At 47.0% G+C, this 13,197-nt stretch overlaps 1 protein-coding gene across 10 annotated transcripts in view; it reads right to left on the bottom strand.

Annotated features, from left to right (window-relative positions):
* WNK2 (WNK lysine deficient protein kinase 2) overlaps window positions 1–13,197 on the bottom strand; it is a 123,965-nt gene that overhangs the window by 99,972 nt on the left and 10,796 nt on the right. The window lies entirely within an intron of this gene.

Here is a 13,197-nt window from a genome sequence, read left to right as displayed (position 1 = left end):
TTCTGGGAAGAGCAGAGCCTCAGTAGGTTGTTTCACCAATTCCTAATTAAGGTTAAATCTGAAAAAGAGACAGCATTTCAACGGGCAGCAGCCGGTTGAGGTTAACACGACTGTTCAGACTTTGAGCTGCTGATTTAGTTTATCTGCGGGACCTGGAACACAATACTGCTCTAATCCATTTTCTAGAAAACCTTTCAGGTACGTCAGCGCACTCGCTCTGCCTTAGAACCATGGGACAAGGCACTCTAATTAGAGGAAACATCCAGAAAAGCCCGCAGGCACTGCAGTACTTGGGATATTAATCTTTTAACAGGAACAGTTTTTCAGAAAGGTTTGAAGAGGCTCATACATCTCAATTAGATGCCCTCCTAAACCAACACCTCAGAGGGGATCGTGCTGCTCGTTCTCATCAGGGCCTTTCCCAGCGCCTGTGCTCACAGCCGTACGGTCTGGGCAAGCTCAGCCGCCCGCGTTTGCATCTTTCCCCCCAGCACTGCTGCTTTGCGATGAGACGCCCGCGTTCAGCTCCCACCACGGGTCAGACAGAAAAGGTGCTGCTCAGAAAAACAGCTGAAGAGCAGCACAGATCCCGTGCCACGCCAGAAAGAGAGAGGAGGGCTCAGAGCTCTGCCATGAGTGACAGCAACTGCAATGCATGACCAACAAGAAAGAGTAATCAGTCAAAATGCTACCCAGAGGGGAGAAATCCTCCAAGCCCCACCTCACATTAAAGAAACAAGCCAGCTTCAGCTCCGGCGAAGGAGCAAGGACAAGACAATCACAGGAGATGGGCCAAGGAGGCATCCCCAGCTCTGACTGCGCTTTGCCCACAGTTCCCAGCCCCTGGGGGTTTCTTCTTCTCCACAATCGCCAATCCCCATTTCATAGAATCACAGAATGGTTTGGGTTGGAAGGGACCTTTAAAGATCACCCAGTGCCACCCCCCTGCCCTGGGCAGGGACACCTCCCACCAGCCCAGGTCGCTCCAAGCCCCGTCCAACCTGGCCTTGAACCGCTCCAGGGATGGGGCAGCCACAGCTTCTCTGGGCAACCTGGGCCAGGGGCTCACCACCCTCAGAGTGAAAAATTTCTTCCTGAGATCTCATCTAAATCTCCCCTCTTTCAGTTTGAAGCCATCACCCCTTGTCCTATCACTACATGCCCATGTAAAAAGTCCCTCCCCAGCTGTCTTGTAGGCCCCCTTCAGATATTGGAAGGGTGCTCTAAGGTCTCCCCGGAGCCTTCTCTTTTCCAGGCTGAACAACCCCAGCTCTCTCAGCCTGTTCTCACAGCAGAGGGGCTCCAGCCCTTGGAGCATCTCCGCGGCCTCCTCTGGACCCTCTCCAGCAGGTCCATGTCCTTCTAATGTTGGCGACCCGAGAGCTGGACACAGTACTCCAGGTGGGGTCTCACCAGAGTAGAGCAGAGGGGTAGAATCCCCTCTCTCACCCTGCTGGCCACGCTGCTGGGGACGCAGCCCAGAATATGGTTGGCTTTCTGGGCTGCAAGCCCAAACCCCTCATACCTCTCCTCCCACCGTGTCCTGCTGTGTCCCCGCGTCATCCCTCTTGCAAGCCTCCATTCATACAGTTTATTTTCCCATGGAAAACAGAGCGCGCCTTCTCAATTTTCTGCTGCACTGACATTATGTTACTCACTCTTTAGCTCCCAGGAAAAAAAACAAAACAAAACACCAGACCAGTGCAAGGTGATTTCCAACAGTGGCCAAATTCACCCTGCCAGCAGCTGGGTGTGTATCAGGTTCAAGGTCTGGCCCATGAGGATGACTCAGCCATGGGCAAGCCAGCAGGGCAGAAAGCCCTTGGTGTGCTCCAGGCAGATGCAGGCAGTGCCACTCACACGGCTCACTCACCTAGAGACCTTAATTAACTCTTTCCTGAATTGCTTTTTCCCCTCTGCTGTGCATAAAGAGCGAGTAGCTAATATTACACGAACATTTGGGGATCAACCAACCAACCAAAGTCTGGAATAATCACATTCCCCTCACCCTGTGCGTTGGCGTTAGATGTCGAGCCCGCCTTTCCCAACCAGGCACACTGCAGTTGCCCTACAGTTCGCTCACGGACAACAGCACGACTTGTCCTTTACAGCCATATCACGGAACTATACCTCTGCACGAGGACAAATCTCTCCGATATCAGCTTTAACCACATTTTCCCATGTCCATTGACAGCAATTTTGAGAGGAAGGAACGTTAGGAACCCACCCTTGTGAATCATCACCTTGCCTGAATACCACACGCGGCCTCTTATATCTTTGAGACATAAGAATTTACTTAAATTATTATTTGAGATGCAATAGCTTATTTAAACTATTATGTACAGTGAGGAAAGGATTTCCTCACCCAATTAAATTTGCGGGCTCTTGAGAAAGAAATTCAGGAACGTTTCAATCTAAAAAAAAAGATGTGAAAAACAAATGCTGAGAATACATATAGAAAATAAATAAAAGGTGTGCACTTAAATCCAGAACAAACACCATTTCTTAATTCGAATAACTCAACAGAGCTGAACTAGCTTGAAATTGGACTCGGAATAAGTTATAGGAATAGGTCTTGTCAGAATTCAGGTAACATAATGTAAATATTTTCTGTGATGTTGGTAAATCGGGATGCCTTTGCAATAGGATACCCATCTGGAAGAATAACTAGCTGGAAATAAACCAATGAAGCACAGCTAGATATCGCGGGTAAGCCAGGACAGCCTCTCATTATTTACCAGAAACCTAAAAGAAAAAAAAACACAAAAAAAACCCCAAAAAGAAGCCACTTTTCAAGGAACGTATTAGTTTAGAGGATGTTCAGTTAGACTGAGAAGAGGATGTAACTACTAATTTTCTTATTATGGCTTTTACATGTTGGCTGCTGTTCCAGGGAAAGATGGATTAAATACCACGGCTGCTTGGTTGGACTTCAAATTAAAAGCTCTGTGATGACCTTTCATTCCCAATAGGATGTTTTGGTTTCAGTTGTTGGTTTGGGTTTTTTTTGTTGGGTTTGTTTTTTTTTTTTTAAAGTCTATTAACTACATTAAGTCCTTCAGAACATTACCCTGAATAAAAACGGTTTCAAATGTAAGAGACAAAAATAGGATAGGAAATAAATACGTCAGAGGTTTGGCCTAGAGATGCAATGCACAAATCTCCCAGCTTTCCACCCTACGGACGACCAAGGGCAGCTCCTGGTCCTGCTGTGACAGACCCGAAGCCCTCCTGCGGCGCCCTCCTGGCGGCGAGCTTTCGGCACTGGCAAGTAGACAAAAAGAAGAAACGGGCACCAAGGCCGTGCACCATAAAATTAAGACATTTCACATGGAGATAAGATTTAGCAACTTGAACACACACAACCAAACTTTTCAATAAACCTGGCAGGCTCAGGGGGAACAGGGTGTGATATTTCCATCTTTCACCTGTGGAGGCTGCCATGGGAAAAGACCAGTTCATCTGCAGCTTCTGAAAGGAACCACAAAATACAGGCATAAGAAATAAACCCCTTACCTGTTGAACTTTAAAAGGAAAAAAAAAAAAACCGCACAACTCTAGGGTAACTTCTTAACTATCTTTGATTCACATAGCCTTTTCTAGAGCAGGAAAAACCTCAAGTGAACGTCTGGGAATTTTCTCCCTGAAAACTGAGATGAGGCTGGCTAAAGAAATTGTTCTCCTCACACCCCCTTCTCCCAAAACATGTTTCCATGAGAAAAGGACCTTATTTCCTCCTCTAATAATATGCATGTAAAATGTATGTTATCAAACGAGCTTTTTGGCGCTAGCTCCCAGCACACATTACAGGCCATTGGCTACCGAGACACAACACATTTTCTACTCAGGAAAGCGGCACAGAATCACAGAATGGTGGGGGTTGGAAGGGCCCTCTGGAGATGATCCTGTTCAACCCCCTGCCAGAGCAGGGTCACCCAGAGCAGGTGGCACAGGAACGCGTCCAGGCGGGGTTGGGATGTCTCCAGAGACGGAGACTCCCCCACCTCTCTGGGCAGCCTGTGCCAGGGCTCTGCCACCCTCACAGCAAAGAAGTTCCTCCTCAGGTTTAGGTGGAACTTCCCATGCTCAAGTTTGTGCCCGTTACCCCTTGTCCTGTCCCCAGGCACCACTGAGAAGAGCCTGGCCCCATCCTCCTGACACCCACCCTTTCAGTATTTATAAGCATTGATAAGGTCCCCCCTCAGTCGTCTTTTTTCCAGACTGAAGAGACCCAAATCCCTCAGCCTTTCTTCATCAGAGAGGTGTTCCAGTCCCCTCAGCATCTTGGTAGCCCTTTGCTGTCCCCTCTCCAGCAGTTCCCTGTCTCTCTTGACCCGGGGAGCCCAGAACTGGACACAGCGCTCCAGACGTGGCCTCCCCACGGCAGAGCAGAGGGGGAGAGGGGGAGGCACAGCACACACTAGATCAGCCATTCCTGCTTTTTCCCCCAACTAAAACATTAAATCCAGAAAATTTCTCCTTACCCTCTTCCGCTCTTTCAATTAACCTGGTTGCAGCATTTCTCTGCATTTCTCTGCCACAGTGCAAAAAGAGCAAAAAGAGATTAATTCTCTCCATGAGAATTAATCGCTACCAGCACACTGTGCTGAGCCTTTTACTTTGACCAAAGCTTGGTTTTCATCAAGCTCTAGAGGAGAAAGTTTTCAAAGACCACTCATTTTATATTAACACTCTCAAAACAAATACAATTTGATTTACTGCAAATATCATCCTTTTCCAAAAAGATGTATTTTTAGTTTAAAAGACTAAATTTTAGTCTGAAGGACTAAAAGCGTACAAGTTGGAACTCCAAGAGGTTCCAAGCAGCTGTAGTTAAATTCTGGTTATCTCAAAAAAGGTTGCTCAGAAGTATCCAGCAGAGGACTTGTTGCGGCAGGAGGCTGGATTAATCTTGCCAGCAGATTCACCCAATTTCCAGAGAACTCAATCGTTTTAATATCACAAATAAAAGTAATAATAATAAAACATCAACATCTATATAGGGATTATCATCCCATACAAAAACACCGGAGCATTTTTAAGATCAAAGGAAAACTTCTTACGCATCACAGTGATCTACTTAAAATATTTTAAAGCTTGGTTTTCAGACGTTTTCAAAATTAGAAATTCTAAGAGCAGCTTGTTGACTGCAGTGTAAGAAGAGTTTTAGCACAGCCCTCCTTGGAGTTGCAATTTCCTTTTCAGGATCAAATTTCTCAACTTTCCAGCATCTTCTCCTGTGGCAGCACACAACCAGCGCCACCTCGTACACCGTATTCAAGAGAAAGCTGATGTATCCCTTGCAGCGTAAGGGCGATTAAAATATTTGTAAAAGCAAGGCTTTGGTAGAACTCGACACCCCAGTACACTCCGGGTACTTTTTAAAGACAGCACTTGAGAATTCACAAACTAAAGACAACTTTTTTTTTTTTTGTAAATCATTCAGGCATGCTTTGCCTACCAGAAGTACATTATATATTCTGCACCGCTACAATTAAGAGTGTCACATACTGCAATTAATTTTAAAAATCTGCATACTTTAAAGAGTCTTTTAACAAAGAATAATATTCACTGTGATAATCTTACTTGCTAAATTTGTGAGGACATTGACAATTTTAGATTCTTGTATGGCACCTGCACAAACATTTTATCCTCCTTATGATTACTATTGCACGCTTTGGGGTTTATTTAAAAGTAACTCTCGCACCCATCTTATGGCTATGCAGTAAAACCGAGCAAACAAAGGCTAAACGTTCGTCATGAATATGTAAGCAAACAGCAACTCAACAGGTGAGAGCAAAGTAATCTCAATCAAATCACACTGCCGCTATTACTTAATGAATTCCCCGCTCCGCTCGCAGTATTGGTAGCAGATATATCACATATCAGCTATTTCACAAGCCTTAACGCTACAAAATGAACCCAGCGAGCAGGTATAATGTTCCTTAAAATGGTTTCTTGAAGAAAGGGAGAATGACTGGATTTTTCTCCGAAAAGCAGGAGAAGCATTTCAACATATATTTTCAGCTCCACATCTAGGGTTAAGGAGAAGTCAATCAACTGAACCACTGACTCTCTAGCTATGTTGTAAAAATATATCTATTTACAAATATGCTGATTGCGACGTGTTTTCCTTTGGTGAAATTACAGGTCTGGTACAGGCTTACATGCTGCCACTGCTGTACACTGTATCGAGTTGCTTTCATTATCTCTCTTCGATTAAAATAAATTGTTTGTTCACTTTAATCTTGCAAGAGCAATAACACTCTGGAGACCTGCTATCATCACACCACTATCAGGGCAAGGAATTATTTTAAAACCAGGAAAATTTATATAGTAATTTTGGGCAGACCAAAGAATAAAAGCTGCTGCTGTGGGAATGTTACTACATTTCAAAATACCTGGCATGTTTAAAACACAAACTGAACACAATGCTTATTGAAACAAAAGCATAAACGTTGGCTGGGAGATTTTAAAACTTTGGTACATGAGCACCTGCGAGGTAGTAGGCAGCTTTTTTTGGTTTTCCCTTTTTTTTTTTTTTTTAAACTGAGCTCATTAAAACAGGTGAATAGGTTTTCATGAGCAATTATTCATCTGTCTTAGACCTATAAGAGTAATTAACATTTAAGTATGTTTAAGATCTTCTGGTTAAACCAGTCCTTCCATTTCTCCATTCACACAATTAAACACTCTGCTTTGTCACTGATTATAGTTCGTTCCGACCCTTAAATATGTATCCTCTGAGAAAAATACATGCAAAACTCTAGTAGGTTAACGGAAGAACTTAATAAATGCTCTTCAGAATTGATGCAATGATGATAAACAAGGAGTAGTTTTTACTTCATTCATCCAGGTTGGGAAATGACTTTAAAACAGACTTGAAGCACTCTACTGCGTTCTCCACGCAGACTGCATAATCACCCACCCCTTATTGTATAAATGGGTTCTTTGTAGCATAGAATCAGAATGCTTTGGGCTGGAAGGGACCTTTAAAGCCCACCCAGTGCCACCCCCTGCCCTGGGCAGGGACACCTCCCACCAGCCCAGGTTGCTCCAAGCCCCGTCCAACCTGGCCTTGAACCCCTCCAGGGATGGGGCAGCCACAGCTTCTCTGGGCAACCTGGGCCAGGGGCTCACCCCCCTCACACCAAAGAATTTCTTCCTCAGATCTCATCTAAATCTCCCCTCTTTCAGTTTAAAAACGTTCCCCCCTCGTCCCATCGTTCCACTCCCTGCTCCAGAGTCCCTCCCCAGCTTTCCTGGAGCCCCTTTAGGGACTGGAAGGGGCTGGAAGGTCTCCCCGGAGCCTTCTCTTCTCCAGGCTGAACCCCCCCAGCTCTCTCAGCCTGTCCCCACAGCAGAGGGGCTCCAGCCCTCCCAGCATCTCCGGGGCCTCCTCTGGCCCCACTCCAACAGCTCCGTGTCCTTCTGCTGTCTGTGCCCCAGTGCTGGAGGCAGCACTGCAGGGGGGTCTCCCCCAAGCGGAGCAGAGGGGCAGAATCCCCCCCTCGCCCTGCTGCCCACGCTGCTGGGGATGCAGCCCAGGGTGCTGGTGGCTTTTTGGGCTGCCAGCGCACGTTGCTGGGTCACGTTGTGCTTCTCATCCACCAACACCCTCAAGTCCTTCTCCTCAGGGCTGCTCTCCATGCATTCTCTGCCCAGCCTGGATCATCTGTGCTTGGGATTGCCCCGACTCACGTGCAGGACCTTATGCGCGGCCTTGTTGAACCTCATGAGGTTCGCAGAGGCCCACCTCTCCAGCCTGTCCAATAGCGCTCTGCCAGCACTACAAATAACGCAGCTGACTCTCTTTTGGCAGGCTGTCAGTGGGACGCAGAAGATCGCTGCCCCTCTAGAGCACTGCTCCAGCAGCGCTGGGACCCAGCAGGACCTGCAGCTTCCCCAGCACACCTCTGCTCCAGCAACCTTCCTCCAGCTCCATGAGACCCCTCCAGAGGAGCGGAGCAGCATCTTTTCAGGACGCATGCCGTCAGCACAGGCTGCAGCTCTCCTTACAGCACTCGTCCCTAGTCTGGAGGATGTTTTGCATCTTTCACAGACTTAATAAACTTCTGAAGAGCAAAACAAGCCTAAGAAAACTCATCCCATCTAATTATTTCTAGTGGTTGTCAGAAAAAAATTCAAAGGCTGCTTTCCAGCCTTTGTTTCTTCAGGAAGTTATAGAGTCACACAATAGTTTTGGTTTGAAGGGACCCTTAAAGGCCATCTAGTCCAACACTCCTGCAGTGAGCAGGAACATCCTCGTCTAGACCAGGTTGCTGCCCTGATGCTGTGTGCATGCACGTCTCCCCTGTTGTCCACAATACGGTTAGCGAGTAAATCGGGGTAGTGACTCACAGAAACAAAGCAACTTTGATTTTTCAGGAAAATGGATGCGAAAGAGAAATTCTCTCATTCTCCCCACTGAAGGAAAGAGTGCAGAGAAAGCACGACCCTAGCAGCTGTAAAATCCAAAGAAAAGCACATTCAAAAAGAACCAAACTGTGAGGAGCACCTTCACAGGGGGTTCACGACTTACTAGGTACCGAGGACTCCAACTACAAGAGGATTTCATTAGTTACCTGCTGACGGAAATCCATTTTGAAATATACGTTATATATCACTTAAGGTACAAAGGTCACAGTTCGTTAGAAATTAGCGTTCTCTCTTTCTGCACACAAAAAATAGCTTAGTGGAAATGTTTTAATGACTTTTGCCTCCGTCTACCAGAGAATTCATAAATTACCATTTTAGCTCTAGAAATCAGAGGTAACGCAACTAGAACAGTGGTTACTTCGGCATGCGTAAGAGACACAATATATAAATTTTATTGAAGTTTTTTTTAAAAAGCATTTACAGCACGCGTACTGTTAAACCACATCAGGATTAGGGTAGCTAAGCATCAACAAGGCAGTCAGAAAGACCACAAGTCATCGGTCACTGCTAAGAATCAGAAACTAACAATTATTGCACAAGAAGTTATAAACTGCCTTTTCATCTCTTCTCACTAGACGCTACCTCATTCTCCTCTGTTTCTCTGACGTTCATCTCAGGTTCACTGGGATTTTCAAAAGGATCAGAAGCTCCCCCAACCATGTCACTGCTGCACAAAGCAGCTGCCCAAGAAAACTCCTCAGACAGCCGGAAGACTGTTAGGTGAAATAATATCTTATGAGACTAATCAAAGAAGATAATGTCATGTGCTTGTGAAGATGATCCTCTAAAGAAAAGAAAGGAACATAAAAGGGAACAAGTGTATTTCTACACACCCTGGGCCGGTGCAGAAGGTGTTAGAGAGCAGAACGCTGTCCTTGTAACTTTTTGGGTGGTAGTGGGACAGCGAAAAGAAGGAACAAGAAGGAAAAAAGATATTAAACTGCTTTGTAAAAGCCTATTGGAAAGTTTTTATGAAGTAGCATCCATTTTTAATAAAGCCTCCCTAACAATGTGCAAAGGAATGCGGGAACAGGTTGATAAACCGCCCTATAATCCTTCCCTAATCTGTAACTAAACCAGACCAGCATCGGTCACAGCCCTCACAGTGAGAATTTGGGATTCAGCAGCGACACCAATGTCATTTTTAGATGCTAGGTTAGTAAGCTGTGTATTTTCTGTTGCACCCTGTTCAGGCAAAGCTAACTCCCCCCATCGCAGACCCTCCAGTTTCAGTCATTCTCCATCACCAGAGAATCATAGAATTGTCCAGGTTGGGAGGGACCTTTCAGATCATTGAGTCCAACCATCAACCTAACTCTGACAAAAACCACCACTAACCCACATCCCTCAGCACCACGTCTGCCCGACTTTTAAATCCCTCTGGGGATGCTGACACCACCACTGCCCTGGGCAGCCTCTTCCAATGCTTAATAACACTTTCAGTATAAAAATTTTTTCCTAATATCCATCCTAAACCTCCCCTGGCGCAACGTGAGGCCGTTTCCTCTTGTCCTGTCGCCTGTTCCTTGGGAGAAGAGACCGACCCCCCCTGGCTACCCCCTCCTTTCAGGGGGTTGCAGAGAGCGAGGTCTCCCCTCGGCCTCCTTTTCTCCAGGCTGAACACCCCCAGCTCCCTCAGCCGCTCCTCACAGGACTTGTGCTCCAGACCCCTCACCGGCTCCGTTGCCCTTCTCTGGACACGCTCCAGCACCTCAGCGTCTTCCCTGTGGTGAGGGGCCCAAAACTGGACACAGCCCTCGAGGTGGGGCCTCACCAGTGCCCAGCACAGGGGGACCATCACTTCCCTAATCCTACTGGCCACACTGTTCCTGACACAGGCCAGGATGCTGCTGACCTTCTTGGCCACCTGGGCACACTGCTGGCTCATATTCAGCCGCTGTCGCCAACGCCACCAAGGCCTTTTCGGTCAGCACGCTCTGCCCCAAGCCCGTAACGCTGCATGGGGTTCTGGTGACCCAAGTGCAGCACCCGGCACTTGGCCTTGCTGAACCTCACACCATTGGCCTCGGCCCATCCATCCAGCCTGTGCAGATCCCTCTGTAGAGCCTTCTGACCCTCCAGCAGATCAACACTGCTGCCCAACTTGGTATCCTCTGCAAACTTACTGAGGGTGCACGCGATCCCCTCGTCCAGACGATTGATAAAGATATTAAACAGAACCAGCCCCAATACCGAGCCCTGGGGAACACCACTTGGGGCTGGCCGCCAACTGGCTTGAACTCCATTCCCCACCACTCTTTGGGCCCAGCCATCCAGATGGTGTTTCACCCAGTGAAGTGTATACCCGTCCAAGCCATGAGCAGCCAGTTTCTCCAGGAGGATGCTGTGGAAAACTCTATCAAAGGCCGTACTAAAGTCCAGATAAACAACATCCACAGCCTTTCCCTCCTCCACTGAGTGGGTCACCTTGTCATAGAAGGAGATCAGGTTTGTCAAGCAGGACCTGCCTTTCATGAACCCATGCTGACTGAGCCTGAACACCTGGTTGTCCTTCATGGTTCCCTCCCACCAGTGGACCACACTCCCCAGCAACACTTGTTATAAACTGAGTTCAGATGTTCAGCAACATCACAAAAAAATGAAGAAAAATATGGATAGCTACATCCACAGTCCCATTCATTTGCAGGCGTTGCTTTTGAATACAGACTCCATCAACTGAAGAGTCCCAGTTCACACAAGAGCCCAAAACCAAAGCTATTTAGAGGAAAAGTTTTCTTTGAAGCTCACATGTGAGTGAGCACCAGCCTGTTCTCCCCTTCCCTCAAACCACCTGAGAGATAACTCTAAAAAAGTATTTAATGTTACATAGAGGAAGAACTTCTGTTTCTGATAGTTTTGTAGCTCCAGAGGTTAAAATCTTATAATGCTGGCTTCATCTAAGTAAACAGATGCACGTCTCAGATCACATGCATTTTAAGTATTAACTATATCTCATAGTATGGGATGTCAGAATTATCCCTGGAAGCAGCAAGCACAGCTGCTTTTCTCCTCTCACACAACAACCCTCCCATATTAGCAGCCCAGGTGTTGAGGTAGGATATTTTGCGGTAGGGGTACGGGCTTTGGCAGAGTGCACGGGAGTGGAGAAAGCACAGGAATTCAAGTAGTCAAGCCACATAAAATATCTATCATTTGTTCCAGAGAGTTAAAAAGAGGTTTCATTTCATTTCCCTCTCCCAACCACAGATATTTGCTACAAGTTTCTTTCTCCTCTACTTTGAAAAGGCGGCTTAATCCTCTTCCACATACAAGGATTCAGAGAGTTGTCTATAGCCTAGAGGAAACCGCAGGGTGCCTTTGCAGGAGTATCTTGTATCACGTGGGAATCTATCCAGTTGGCTTAATTTAACATGAGACTATAAAAATAAAGCATAGAATTGACCTGGGTCCAAATGCACTCTTCTGAAAGCACTTGCAGCTCTGACACCCAGTCCTCCAGCTGCCACTATACTGAAGGCACCAGGCCTTTTCTTAAGATGAGGTGCCCGCAGAAGCTCAGGTCTCCTGCATACACCCTGTATGGCCTCAGTCTTAACCACGGTCAGTGCCCACCTTGTATATAAACACAGCTGGGACCCAGAAACAAACCGTTCAGCCACTCCTCAAATAGTTGAAGCCAAGAGACATTTGCGGAGCACACCTACCACTCTGTGAAAGAGGTGTTGACAGCACCTACTTCCCCTCTTATAGGACACCTAGAGGAGGTATTGCCCATCTCCCATCCCACGACAGCAATACCAAAGGACTTAATGAACAGGGGAGTTGCAGTCCAGATTTCCACCCGCACCTGCTACAGTCATTGGAGCCTTTCTCAAAGCCTCCCAGCTATGACACTCACAGCTAAGGGAAGCATGAGGAGCACACCTCCTGCCGCTTTGTGCCTCCCAAGACAGGAGATTCTTCCATTCTCAGATAAATGGATCCCAAGAGGAAACATTGGAGCCTGCTGGATAGGACACCCCTCCAGCAGAGTGGTTAGCCACAGGTCTCACCCACTCCGGGCAGTTTATGTGATGGAGCAACCAGCCGCTGAATGGAGCCTTCCCCATCAGCACGCTGCTCTTTTGGTCCTTGCTCTGAGCCAACACAGCTCGCTACCCGCTCTGCTGGCAGCACACCTAACAGGTTACACTTCCCATCTTTATAGGAACTGGCCCCAGATGTCAGAGTTTAGCACCCGCTGCCTGATGTGGGTCTGAAACCAGCTTAAGCAGACGGTCCTTAAGGTCCAAAATGAAGACACCAGAGTGAGTTCTCTATTTAAAGACCAAGTGATCAAGGCCACTTGACACCAGTGGGGCTCGGCAGCTCAAACTTGCTTCAGGTAACTTAATTCAGTCCAAGAGTCTGCCGTGCATCTGAGGACCAGGAGGAGCTTCCCTTTCCCTCTTTACCCTTTTTTTATTTTTAAAAACATCTCCATGTTTCCTGGAACAGTGCTACAAGCGCTTCAAATTAACAAGGCCCTTACAATACGAATAATGCCCAAACATTGTATCATGTTCTCCCCCTTCACTTGCCCCCATCTGCCTGCACTGGAAGTTCTGGAGCTCGCAGGCTTCAGTTAGGGTGAACTGCCACTAAATTCACTAATGAACACAAGGTATTGCAACTTGCACAAAAATAAAATTAGAAGCCTGGAGGGCAGTGGGGACTGGTGCTACATCTCCAGAAGCACATGTAAAACACACCACACCAGGGAGAACATAACCTGAAGAGCCAGGATCGCAGACGGGC

The sequence above is a fragment of the Chroicocephalus ridibundus genome, chromosome 10 (genome assembly GCF_963924245.1).
Source record: "Chroicocephalus ridibundus chromosome 10, bChrRid1.1, whole genome shotgun sequence".
In the NCBI taxonomy this organism is placed as follows: Eukaryota; Metazoa; Chordata; class Aves; order Charadriiformes; family Laridae; genus Chroicocephalus; species Chroicocephalus ridibundus.
Note: the sequence above shows the minus strand (reverse complement) of the source record. Positions and strands in the feature narration are given on the sequence as shown.